This window comes from Solea senegalensis, linkage group LG7, assembly GCF_019176455.1.
Source record: "Solea senegalensis isolate Sse05_10M linkage group LG7, IFAPA_SoseM_1, whole genome shotgun sequence".
NCBI classification, from domain to species: Eukaryota; Metazoa; Chordata; class Actinopteri; order Pleuronectiformes; family Soleidae; genus Solea; species Solea senegalensis.
Window position 1 is genome coordinate 18,130,183 of NC_058027.1, and position 12,366 is coordinate 18,142,548.

General features: G+C 40.0%; 1 protein-coding gene across 4 annotated transcripts in view; it reads left to right on the forward strand.

Moving 5' to 3' along the window:
- The window catches only part of LOC122772225 (multiple epidermal growth factor-like domains protein 11), an 85,310-nt gene that overhangs the window by 7,664 nt on the left and 65,280 nt on the right, over positions 1-12,366 (forward strand). For all 4 annotated transcript variants that reach the window (XM_044030026.1, XM_044030027.1, XM_044030028.1 and 1 more), the window contains exon 2: positions 11,141-11,201. The gene's annotated coding sequence lies outside the window, so the exon portion shown is untranslated. The remainder of the gene's footprint in view (positions 1-11,140; positions 11,202-12,366) is intronic.

Consider the following 12,366-nt stretch of genomic DNA (forward strand, 5'->3'; position numbering starts at 1 on the left):
CCATTGGCCATAAAAATGGCTAAATTTTCCACTGGAGCCACCACTAAAGGCTAAGCTCCATCTCCTTTGGTCACAAACAATTCACACAAGAGTCATTACGGTAGCTGGGAACAGCAGGGTTTTGGTCTTAAACGTTGTTTCAGTTTTGTCTGATGTTAATGTGATGTTTGGTCATACAATTTAATAAATCCACAGTTGAACTCTGTGGACTCAGTTCTTTCATATAGTATTGGCTGTAGCTTGTAGCTAAAGTGGTATTTGTGCCTTGGTCACTGGCTTGTGCACAATATGGGTGTTTTTATGAAGTACTGACTAAGGCCTTGTTTAGACTGCAGCCCAAATTGGATTTTTAAGAATATCCAGATTGTATCTAGCTGGATTTTCTTTGGCAGTCTGGACACCTGAAAAGCCTAAGCTGATTCAAACCACATACAGAGGTGGTTTTAAATGCGATTCTGATCAGATTTTTACAGAACCGTTTCAATCTAAAAGTCTCGGTCACTCAGATAGGATTTCAGTGTCTTCTGCGTCAATTGCAGCGCGACTCGAACAACAAAAAATGACAGTAGATCCAGAGAGATGGAAGTTAATTGGAGGCGCATAAGACGATCGACACAGTGGTAGACAGTAGTTTTAAAATCAGACGAAAGTTTGTGGCTCCACACAAGAATATGGGACAGAAAGAGGCACAGGTTTGCCTACTTCCTTTTCCAGGAGTGTGGCCTGTGGACACACACAGATGTGGTCACTTAGGCCTTGTTTAGACTGTAGCACAAATCGGATTTGTAAGTGATCAGATCTGATCTGCATTTATCCATATTGACATTGTCGAATGTTCGAAACCACCTCCTTATGTGGTTTGACGCTACAACCCACAGTTGTTTGTATTTATTTATTTATTCATTCATTCATTTATTCATTTTTTTTATTTTTTATTTATTCATTTATTCATTCATTCATTTTTTATTTAATTAATTAAATTCATGCTTTTCTTGTGTTTCAGACCTTTTGAGGAACAATTAATAGCTTAACTAATGTCCAACTATTTTGTTAATGGATCAATTAGCCCAGTGTTTCTGTGATTTCAGTTTCTTAATGTTCTGGTGTCATCTTTGCTCATCTACGGATGACTGCAAACTGAAAGACTTTGTTTACAGACCCCACCTTAAGCTGTGGGCAACGCTGGTCTCTTTTTGTCACTTATTTCATGACATTTTATGGTCAGTATTTGCTCGAGCAGTTTACCACGCGCACCATCTCAGTTTGATCTGTGAATGCAGTAGATACAAAGAACCACAGAAGATCATGGGAAATGTCATTTTTAAAGCCTGGCCAAGTGTATGACACATGATGAGTCTCATGTTCTCTGTATCTGATTTGTGTTTGGTTGTGGTGGATGTGCAGAGTTCAAACGTCCCTGCAGTCACAGACAAATGTTTCCACAGCATAATATTCAACTCTGCGCAAAATCCATACATGGGATTTGTTCCTGATTGAACCTTGTTAAATCTTTGTGCTTCGTCAGCAACTTACTGAGGCTGCTAATCAATGTACAGGAGGATGGGTGTGGGGGATGGAGAGTGTGTGTGACATATTACACGGAGTGAGTTGTGGGTCAGAAACACCACAGTGCCTGCTTCGTCTGACAGCAGTCACTCATGAATCTTGCTGATGACATCACAGTGCTCTCCAGAGAAAACTTCCTGCTGAGATGTGGAGAGTTAGCACAGTTATTCTTTCTGCTCATTGCCTTCCCCTCCTCCTCCCCTCCTCCTCTGTGGCGTTAACATAAGACGGCCTTTGATGCTTGACAGAGGCACCGTGTCCGTCCACTGTCAACGCGTCACTAAAATGCTCATGTGCGTTTCATTTCATTTAACCTTTATTTAAGATATAAAGCAAACTTAAAAAAGAAAACGGTAACAATAGAAACAAAGATTATGCTTTGCAGAACATTCTTTAAGACTGCTGCCTACAAACCTTACATCACCCAACTCTTGTGGGTCGGACTGATATCGGGGCCTATTTGTGCATGCGTCAAGTTGCACTTGACAAGTTACTTTTATTTGAATTCTGAGAAGGCACGTTTTAAAAAAAATCAACGCATGACAAAACCTCAAAACCTGTCACTCCATTCCTTTTATAAAAGGAGGAGTACGGCTGCAGCTACCCACACCACCCACGCCAGTTTGGGTACCACTGTCCCACGATAACGAATAATAGCAGTTCACTATAATCTTGCTGTAAACATCTTCTTTTTCAGCCACTTAAGTTTATTAGTTAAGTGGCTGGAGTGTTGATGGGGAGTCAAACTGATGACGATATACTGCTGTATCTGTATTTTGTCCCACCTCTAGTTTTTTTTAAATATAATCTGGAAAAGACCACATCTTAAAGCCAAATTTCAACACCTGTGTTATCCGTAAATGTTTGTGTTGTTGCAGTGTAACAGGCCCCTTTCACTCCCCTTAATAATTGTACAGGAGTTTAAACTGGGGTAGCCATGTTTCTGAAGATTGTTATTGTGTTTGTGTGTGTGTGTGTGTGTGTGTGTGTGAGACTTGGGTCACATCAAGTATTAATGCTGGGCAGACCACAGCAGTCATTACAGAGCTTGTACTCATTCCGCAGCATTGTACATTGATCCTCTCTTCATTTGCAGGACGTGGGACTGTTTTATATTAATTAACAGTGTGAGATAGTTGGAGGTTTTTTTTTAAGTAATGCAGTGAGGAGCTCAATACATCATCTACCAAAGCAGGTCTATTCTTACGGGGGATTATGTTTCTCATCATGTTGGATGGATCTGTGGTTTTAAACTGGGATTACCATAGCTGAGCAGGAATTCAAACTGATAGTAATGTTTGATTGTACATTTGTTTGTCGCTATAGAAACTTGGAGAACGTGGACACTATAAAAACTGTGTATATGTGTGGAAATGTGCTGCCTTTTAGTACATATCAACCAGCTGTCAGATGCTACAGTACAACCGAGGCTGTAGAGCTGCACAATGTATCATTTTAAGCATCACACTGGCCCTCAAATATTTTTTTGTGTTCAAAAAACCAGGACAGATCTGGGCGGTGAGATTATCATGAGGCAAGGTCCACGTGTGATTCATGTAATGTTCACATCGTCATCGTGTGGTGGATGAAAATGATCGTCATTTAAAGATGCCTCGCCCCCGGATTTTATGACGTGGAGAAATGTAATCTGGCTAAGAAGATACATTTCTCATATCTGTTGAAGCTCTTAGATCAGGAGGCACTTGACAAAGACTTGGCACTAAATACACACACAAGTAACCGTGTGTCTTTGTGATGTTTAAGTTTTGATTTCTAAAGAGCTCAGTTTTATGAAGCAATGTGTTAATCATTAGTCATTGTGTCCATGTCCAGCTTGATTTTAGTGTTCAAGAAAAAATACCTGTGATGGACATACACCAGCTGTGAATTGTCTTCATTCTGCTTAAAATGTACAGCTTTCCTGTTTACATTGACATTGATACATAGAGTTATGCATGTGGTTCAAGCACACAGCCACTGATCTTATCTGGTAACTGCTGGTTAGTAATTTATTTATTTTTATTTATTTTTATGCATAACATGAATGGCTTAATGGGAACATTAATACATAACAGGAGGAAGACTGCACCGCTGTGTCAGATCCTTGAATCCAAATATCAACATCCTGCTCCTCTGTGTACCTCGTGAGACATCAATCATGTACATGTACCACTCACAAACACTTAACCCCAAGTTCCTCCTGATTGTTGTTATAGTGAGGGCTGCATGTACTGTAGGTGAACTCTTTAAGTGGCCATCACTATGAGAAAAGCACAATAGAAATACAGACCATTTCATGGACTGTGGGAGAAGAACCTTGGTATAGTGAGTGTTTGGCAGCGTTTTGGTTAAATGAGACCTTCAGAAAACTGAACAGTAAAATGAGCCGTGGACATGCAGGATTACTATAACTAAGGACTCTGAGGGGGGTTGTAGTCGAGCTGTGATTTGCAAACTGTTGCTTGCAAACTTTGCGTTCAACTTTTTTGCCGCCCGCTATTTTTATAAACTGCTGCCACACTGCCGATGTCGTTGACATGAATGTTAGAGGAGGACTGACTGTCGCCTAAAATGAAATGCTCAAAATTAAATAAAATCACCGGACTTTAATCTATCTGTCTCCAGTGGGTTGGGCTAATCCAAAATACTTAAAACAAGGGGGGCATTCTCTGAAGACACGCTGTTACCTGTGAAACAGGGGTGCTATGAAAGCACCCCCATTAGCACTTGGTACATTCCTCCAGATGAAACCACATTAACCATAGACTGTATGAAATGAAGACACCAAAAAGCCGACCAATCAGAATTTGAGTCGAGCCAGAACGTATCGACTCATAAATCGACCAGTCGAGTGGGGCTTTACAGCCCTACTAAGGACAGAGTGGAGAGATGCATCCTTCTTACTAAGAATGACAGAGAGAGCAGAGTAACATAAAGGCTTAGAGGCGGAGCCATTATACCCTGAAGTGCCACTGTATATCAGTCGCACAGTTGTTGGACATCCATTAGTTCCTGTTGTTGACATCAGTGTAAGTGAAGAAGAGGAGCAGCAGCTCGGCTCAGCAAAACTGCCGCATCAGCAGAGTCATGTCTTTAAGTGAGATGCAGGGGTCCACACTTTGAGATGAGATTTGTGTGTAATTTAAAAGACTGTGTAGCATGTTTACATGGATGATGGATGCGCTTTGCTCGCCAAGCCATCCTCGCATGGCTCGTGTGTGCGGCCAGGCAGAAATGCTTTCTCAGCTGTGTTCCTCTAGGAAGTGCTCTTCATCCATTGTCCTTGATACAAAGAGGAAGCTGCACAACAATATAATGTCTGGTTTTCCTCGGGCTAATTGTACATTAAGTTTGAGTGAATTGGCTCGCGGAGCTGACGTCTGTGTAGCAGCCTCAGTTCTGCCTTTAGTCTGGCGTTTCAGTGAATTTTATTCATTAATATTTTAGCCTGGATTTTTAGCCTGGATTAGTGTTTATGACAGACATTTTTCATTTCATTTGTTTATTATTTTCTCTTTTTATCGTTTTATTCTGCGTATTTGTAAAATTTTCTGGAGTTTGCTGTGGGCAACTTGAGTTAAGTCCAGTCAAATTCACTATTGTATCAATCATATCTTGGAGTGTGTTCACACCAAATTAGGCCTGAACAATTAATCTCTATCTAAATGAAATCACAATGTGAAACATTGCAGTCAGCAAACCACAAAGGCTACAGTTTAATCATTATATTTTGGATTACTCTATGCCAATTAAAGAAGGATAATAAGTATAATGTATGTTGGAAATAAGTCTGGTGTCAATACCAGCTGACATAGGGCAAAGGATTTCTGGATGTCTTTAATGGTTGGTTAGATTGGAGCGAAAGATTACTGATTCTCAAGTTTGAAACATAACTTTCTCTGATAAGAAGAGCCAGTTTTCCACATAGGAGACAGGCCTGTGTGTGTGTGTGTGTGTGTGTGTGTGTGTGTGGTTACCGTGGATAAACCATGATGCAATGCTGTGATTTATGATGACTGTGATCACCGTACAGACAGACAGACAGTATCATTTCATCATCTCCAGTGTCGCGGTAGAAACAGCCGATCTTTTATTACTGAACAAAATGCCAAAGACATCTATCAGATTGCACATTCAACAGCATCTTGGTGAGGACGTCCTCTGCTGTTACACCTGACCCTTATCTGAAGGTCTGCATTCATTTTAACTACAAAGCTTCTGTATTTTTCCTGTTGACTGAAAAAAATCAATAGAATTACAACGAAGGGGCAAATGTCCCTCAAAAGACTAACTTTTTTTATTTTCACTAAGAATTAAAAAAAACTGATGATGGACGTGTGTGTGTACTTGTATTTCTATCTTGTCTTAGTAAGTGTCCTCACTAAGATATACAGAGAGATGTGTGTGTGTGTGTGTGTGTGTGTGTGTGTGTGTGTGTGCATGCATGCATACATAAACTCTAGAATTTCAGAGTTGTTAAACAGACCTTCCTTCACTTGCTGCCCAGGCTCCATGTCACTTTTTTGTCAACTAATGTAACAAACTCTTTCTGAAAAGTCAATGGCAAAATGTAAGGAACCAGAGATGCTCTAAAAGTGGGCTGTTAGAGTCTATTCTGACTGTGGTGCACAACATTCAATCTGAGTAGTTATCTGACATGTGCAGTGTTATTCATTGCAAATGTTCTCCGTTTTGACTCAGATTTATGATCGTCGAAACACTGTGCTGGTCTTTAAATGGGATCTGTAATGATCAGATTTATCTCCCAGTTTAGGAAAGAAAATGTTTGATCACAGTGTGTGTGTGTGTGTGTGTGTGTGAGCTGTGAGCTGTGAGCTCATATTTGAAAACCATCTGCAGGCAATTGCGAGAAGTTCTTAATCAACAGAAGTAACACATCTCAAAGACAGAAGGGACTTAAGTGATTGATTTATTGACGTGGGGCTCCATGATCATCGATACCTTCCCTCCGTCGTGTACTCCCTATCTCCCATAGGTGACCATTGATCACAGCGAGATGAATGGTAAATGGACGGATTAGGGTGATTTCACAGATTGGTGCTTTGTCAATTGAGCGGAGCAGTTAGAGAAAGAGAGATATGGGGTTTTAGTGGGGTTACAGTGCACTAACTCCACCATTAAAATAACAGCTGCTCATTCAGAGGGCTTTTTTAACCAAAGTGTCTCAGTGTTGGTGAGTCAGCCGATGTTTGGACCTGACAATAGCGCTAAAACCATGTGGTTGGTAGCTGCAAGTGTTTGTGCTGGTTCTTTAAAGAATCATTCAAGATTTGTGGAGTGTGAATTGTGGTTGTATGAGGCACTTAATAGACGCGCAGTGTGTTACATACACGTCCGGGGTCAGCGGGTGCAAGCTCTTTGAAAACATGTTTGTCAATAAATACAAAGGGAGTTTAATACCCAGTTGATAGCACAAGAGTATTGAAGTTTGATTTCCAGCCTTACCTGTGACGTACAGATACAGCAGCCATCGTTCAAGATTCAGAGTGTTTATTGTCGTGTGTCAAAAAAAACAGATAAACAGTGAAAATAACAATAATAGAAAACCATAGTCAAATCAAATCAAATCAAATGTGTATCACATTAACATGTCCAACAGGTACAAAACATACAGAACCACAGCATGATCCATCTCACTGTCCATCTCAATGGAGGCGGAGTCAGACGTACACGGCCAATAAATTGATTTTATCCTCTGCATGTGTAGTCTGACTCGGCAAGTTATCCGACTGCCTGCCTTAGTTGGACTACGGCCTTAGCTTGATTAAACTATGCATGTAAACATACTACTGTCTGAAGTATTGTGTGACGCTACAACCACCAACTTTTCTCTCCTTTCTTTTGACAACTATAAACGTCCACTGTGTAAAATGTAGGTAAAATCATTTTAATTTTGAAAGGAATTAAAGACAGAAAAATATATATGTAATGAGCCGTTTATATTTATGAAAGGAGCTGTGTCAACTTTATGAAGACTGCTATTCTGGACCACCATGTTTTTACACAGTGGACAAACTAAACTTCTTTTAATTTTTGATGCTAATTTTCCAAAACACTGGGAAGGAGTGTTTGTTTCACAGATATCAGTAAATTAAGAGGATTTCTACAAACAAGATTAACAAATTAGATGTTACTGATTTTGCCCAACTCCTCTCACATTAACAAGTGAAGATCACACCTGAGTGTGTAGCAGCAGTTTCTTTTGTGTCACGCACACACACAGACACACTGACCTGTGAGCTGCTGAGCTCGGATCACTACAGATCCCTCAGAGATATCTGTGCAGATCGACCGCTCTCTTTCTAGAGTCAGCAAAGCTGTACCTCTGCAGTGGAGCTTAGTGTTGACCCCAGGGGAGCATTACTCGTCGATGAAGCTTTGAGTCTCATATTAAACGTCCATGTGGTTGCACTGTGTTTGGCTTTATTTATCCACTGTAATTTGAAGACCAGAACCCGTGAAAGCACCCAGGACAGACATTTGCTAATTAAACTGTTCGGGGAGAGGACCTTTGCTCGACGTTTGTTATTAGCATATTTGCTTTATGTTATGCTGTCATTTGTTGGTCTGTATCGAGTTGAGTAAATGAAAATGGGACCCCGAGTGTTTTTGATGGAGTGATTTGTGTTTCGGCCTCATAGGTGCAATATCCAACATTGTATATCCCCACAAGATATCAGGAAACAAATCTCAAGTATACTTGAACTTCAAGCTGGCCAATAAATCAATTTTATCTATTCATTTACAAATGTAGTATAGGAGGATTTGTTTTTAATGAAAATTGGTTTTCTCCTTGATTTCCACTGCCAATCCTCCCCGTGGGCTCCTGTAGTTAAGATAAGATCCCTGGAAGTTGGGACGTTCTTTTGAAAAAGCTTGCAGAAACTATATTTTTGCCATTCTGTTCACATACCTGTTTTTAAGGGGAAACTTTGGGAAGGAAAATTCAGAAAAAATAAAAAGCTTGTTCTGAATAATTTCTTTATTTGTAGTGTGTTTTTTAAGAAGGAAAGAAAAATCTATTGAAATCGTAAGTCGAGTGTGAGAAAATCATAGATTTTATTTTAAAGCCATATTGACCAGCCCTACTTGAACAGCATTTGTTTTTGCTGTTGAGCACAGTGTGACAACTAACTCCAGGACGCTGTAAAGGCCTATTCAAACCAGTGTCAGAAGAAAACACGTATGTAACAGATAAAGTAATTTACGAGTGCAGTAAGAGAAGTGCTTGCTCTTTGTCTTTCTGGAGCTTTGGATGAATTACTGTCTGCCACTACTGAGTGGCTCGTTACTTGTTCAAGCTAAGTGGCAACCGGATGTGTCAATCACAGTGTTGTCCTATCGTGTGTCATAATTTACCAACTATGTTTCTCCAAATGGGAATACTAATTAAAAAAACAGACATTATGTGCTATTGAAGAAGACCCCAAACCAGTGACTGAGTCCATTAACTCCTCAAGAAAATGTTGCATAGTTGCCCCCTGATGGTTATTTAATATAGTTTTACTTCAGCATTGGTGTCCTTGAGTGAACCAGATATCTATGTCCACTTTTTAATTAATATTCTATGGTTCAAGCTGAACTTGTGAACTCATAACTTATAGTTAATAGGTTGTGAATGTGAAAAATGTTCTGATCATTTTAAAATGCATTTGTTTGAATGTGATTCATGTTTTAGTGCCGCAAATGTAGCCCTTTTAAATTTTATGTTGGTTGTTGTTCTGTGGGGCTGGTTCTCTGGAATGCAACACTCATTTTGTCCATTAAAAGAAGAGGTGCGTAAACACTGATTCAATCCTCCGTGAATGTTCTTCTTCAAAAGTGAATGCTACATTTTGTTGGATAGACTAATATCAGTAAACTGACTTATCAAACTAATGCGTAGCTCCACATAGTAATTGGCAGTAATAAGCATCGTCAGTATGAGTGTACTGATAACACACCGTGTGTCATATCAGTATAATAATGTAATTTATATTATTATGAATTTGACACATCATTTACAGCTGAGGCCTCCACGGTGAAAAACAAAAACACTTTATTTAATGATGGAAAAGTGACCTTCTTTGTTCAAAAATGATGTCTGTGCTGGAGTACAGTATATTATTTCAACTCATTTGAAAAATTTGCATGACTGCAAGCTGATAATTGAAGTGTGTTCACATTATTTGTGAAAGAATATGACCTGAGTATCCATCTCTAAAAGGCTCTACCCAGTAGGCAGTTGTTTAATTGTGTTTAATTCTGGCTCATATCCTTTTATAGGTTGTTCGCAGCCTAGGCAGTTGTTGCCAATGCTGGAATAGAGACTTTTCCACTGAAGGGACGTGTTTGTGCAGCTGTTTTGTAGAACATCCAGTGGGCTGTGCCATCTCTCTCTCTGAGCCGCTCCATTATTGGCCAGTCTCTCGTCAGGGGCCAGATTTCTCCAAAGCAAGAAACGGAGCCTAGTGGGGGTGCAGAAGTCTAGTTTTCGCTCACATATTTTCATTTAAATTAAGTTATTATTGAATTATTGATCAGTAACCACAAATATATGTGGACTACCCCAAGGACATTGGCTAAGGTCACTGTCTCAGGAATGCCTTTGTGGGAAACTGGACAGATTGGCACAGCTGCTGACTTGCATTCAGGAATGAATTTTGTTAGTTTTTTGTGGCTTAATGTCACCATGGTTGATCCATTATGCTGAGGTGACTGATGTTGAAGTGGGCGGTGGGGTTTTGATTTAGTTGTAATTTTTAGTTGTAATTTTATTGGAATTTTAATAAAATAGTTGGTTATTTCATAATGTGTGTGTGTATGTATGTTCTTGTATTTGTGGAGTTGTGAGACCCAAAACTCGTATAAACCGGATTGAGGACATTTCTTTGGTTAAGGGTTAAGACCTGGTTTTAGGGTTAGGGTTAGAATTGGTTTTAGGTTAGGATTAGGGTCAAGGTTAGGATTGGGAATGGTTAATGTTAGGTTAAGGGGCTAGGAATGCATTATGTCTATGAGTATCCTCACTATGAATGAAGCACAAACGTGTGTGTGTGTGTGTGTGTGCGCACACACCTCATGTCTGAGCTCAGTGTCACTCTGCTTTGATAATGTTAAATTGGGCCATGGGAAAAATTGTTTGACAAACAATAACTGTGTTTCTATTGATCTGCTGCCGCTTTGAGGAGCTGCTTATGCACACACACACACACACACACACACACACACACACACACACATTATATATTCTGTCGTCTTTTCACTTTTCATTAGCTGCAGTGATAAAATATGGCAGGGCGCAGATAAAACCACAGAATTAACTCTTGCTTTCATCTGAGGTAAAACCACCGTTTGTGCTGAAACTGAACAAATGTGAGGAAGAGGATCCTCTGCACTTTTTCTGTCCTTAGGTGAATTGAACTAAAATCTGATGATGATGAAGATGTTCCAGTGGGAATAATTGGAAACAGCTTGATTTTTTTTTACTTAACAGTGCAAATAAAACATGGTTTTATTTCAGAAGCTGTAAAAGCATTGTGTGTAAATGACAGGTGTATCTGCTCATCTTTAGGTGTCCTGAGCTCTGTCGCCGCCTTCGTCAGATCTCAACTCATCCTGCTCCTGTGCTGAAGGTAAGAGTCAGAGTATAATTTTATACTATTCTCTTTATATGAGATGAGTCTTTGGTTTAAACTGAAAAGGACAACATGCTCGTGTGAGACTGCTTTTAAGGGGACAGATGAGTTTTTTGTGTTGTAATATGACATACCTAGACACTGTAGTGAATACAGGCGACTGCATTGCAGAGAAGCAGCTGGGTCAGCTGAGACATTAAAAAAAACAGTGTTTTTAACTCGGTTTTTGAACACGGAAGTCACAAAATAACACATATAAACTTATCGCTACATTTGAATTGGAGAAATGAATGGATGTGTGTTAAAGGACGATATGACAAGCCAGTGATCAGTGATGAGATTCTTCCACCGTCCCAAAATGAGACCAGTGGAAGAAGGAGAGGGCCAGGCAGAAAGTAAGTGGAGAAGATGGACTTCCTGCTAACTACTGTGTTAATTGATTCAAGCTATTTTCAGCAGTAGTCACCAGTTGTTTTTGTTGTGTGTTCTCTGTTAATCATGCGAGTAAACATAAATTACCCAGCGACCACATGTGTGCGATGTGGAAAATTGCTTTCACATTCAGTGTGAATGCACGTTAATCCGACAGCAGTGTCATTGTCATCACACTTTGGTGGACGGTGCTGTTGTTTATGTCAGACATGTTGTTCAGAGGCCGCTCTCGCCGAATTAATCATAAATATAAATGTCTGCAGTCTGTCGCCACCTGTATGAAAACCAATATCCATCCAAACTTGACGTTTCCGCTCACCTAATGAGAACATGCCACCAGTCGTCCACCGGAGAACCTCATCATGTCAGTCCTTCACGGGACGGCGTGGGTGGAAGACTTTGGCTCGTACCACCTCTGTCACTCAGGGGTTTATTCATCATCACCGTGATCCTTGAGGCTTGTCATTGTGAGCACAGCTGAAATGTCCTGACAACCTGAAGAAGTCTTGTGTCACAGCTGCTGCCACACAACACTCTCAGCAAACATCCTTTGTGTAAACACCAGTGAAGACACGGTAATAATTTTGTTAAATTTCCGTCTGTGATTCTCTGAGTGTTTCTGCTCCAGTTTTGTACTTTGACAGTTTTGGTTGAGACTCATGTTTTCCCACCTCGGCCTCTACTGTTGCACCTGATATTTATGTAAAGCAGAGATTGTTGTGTCAGACAC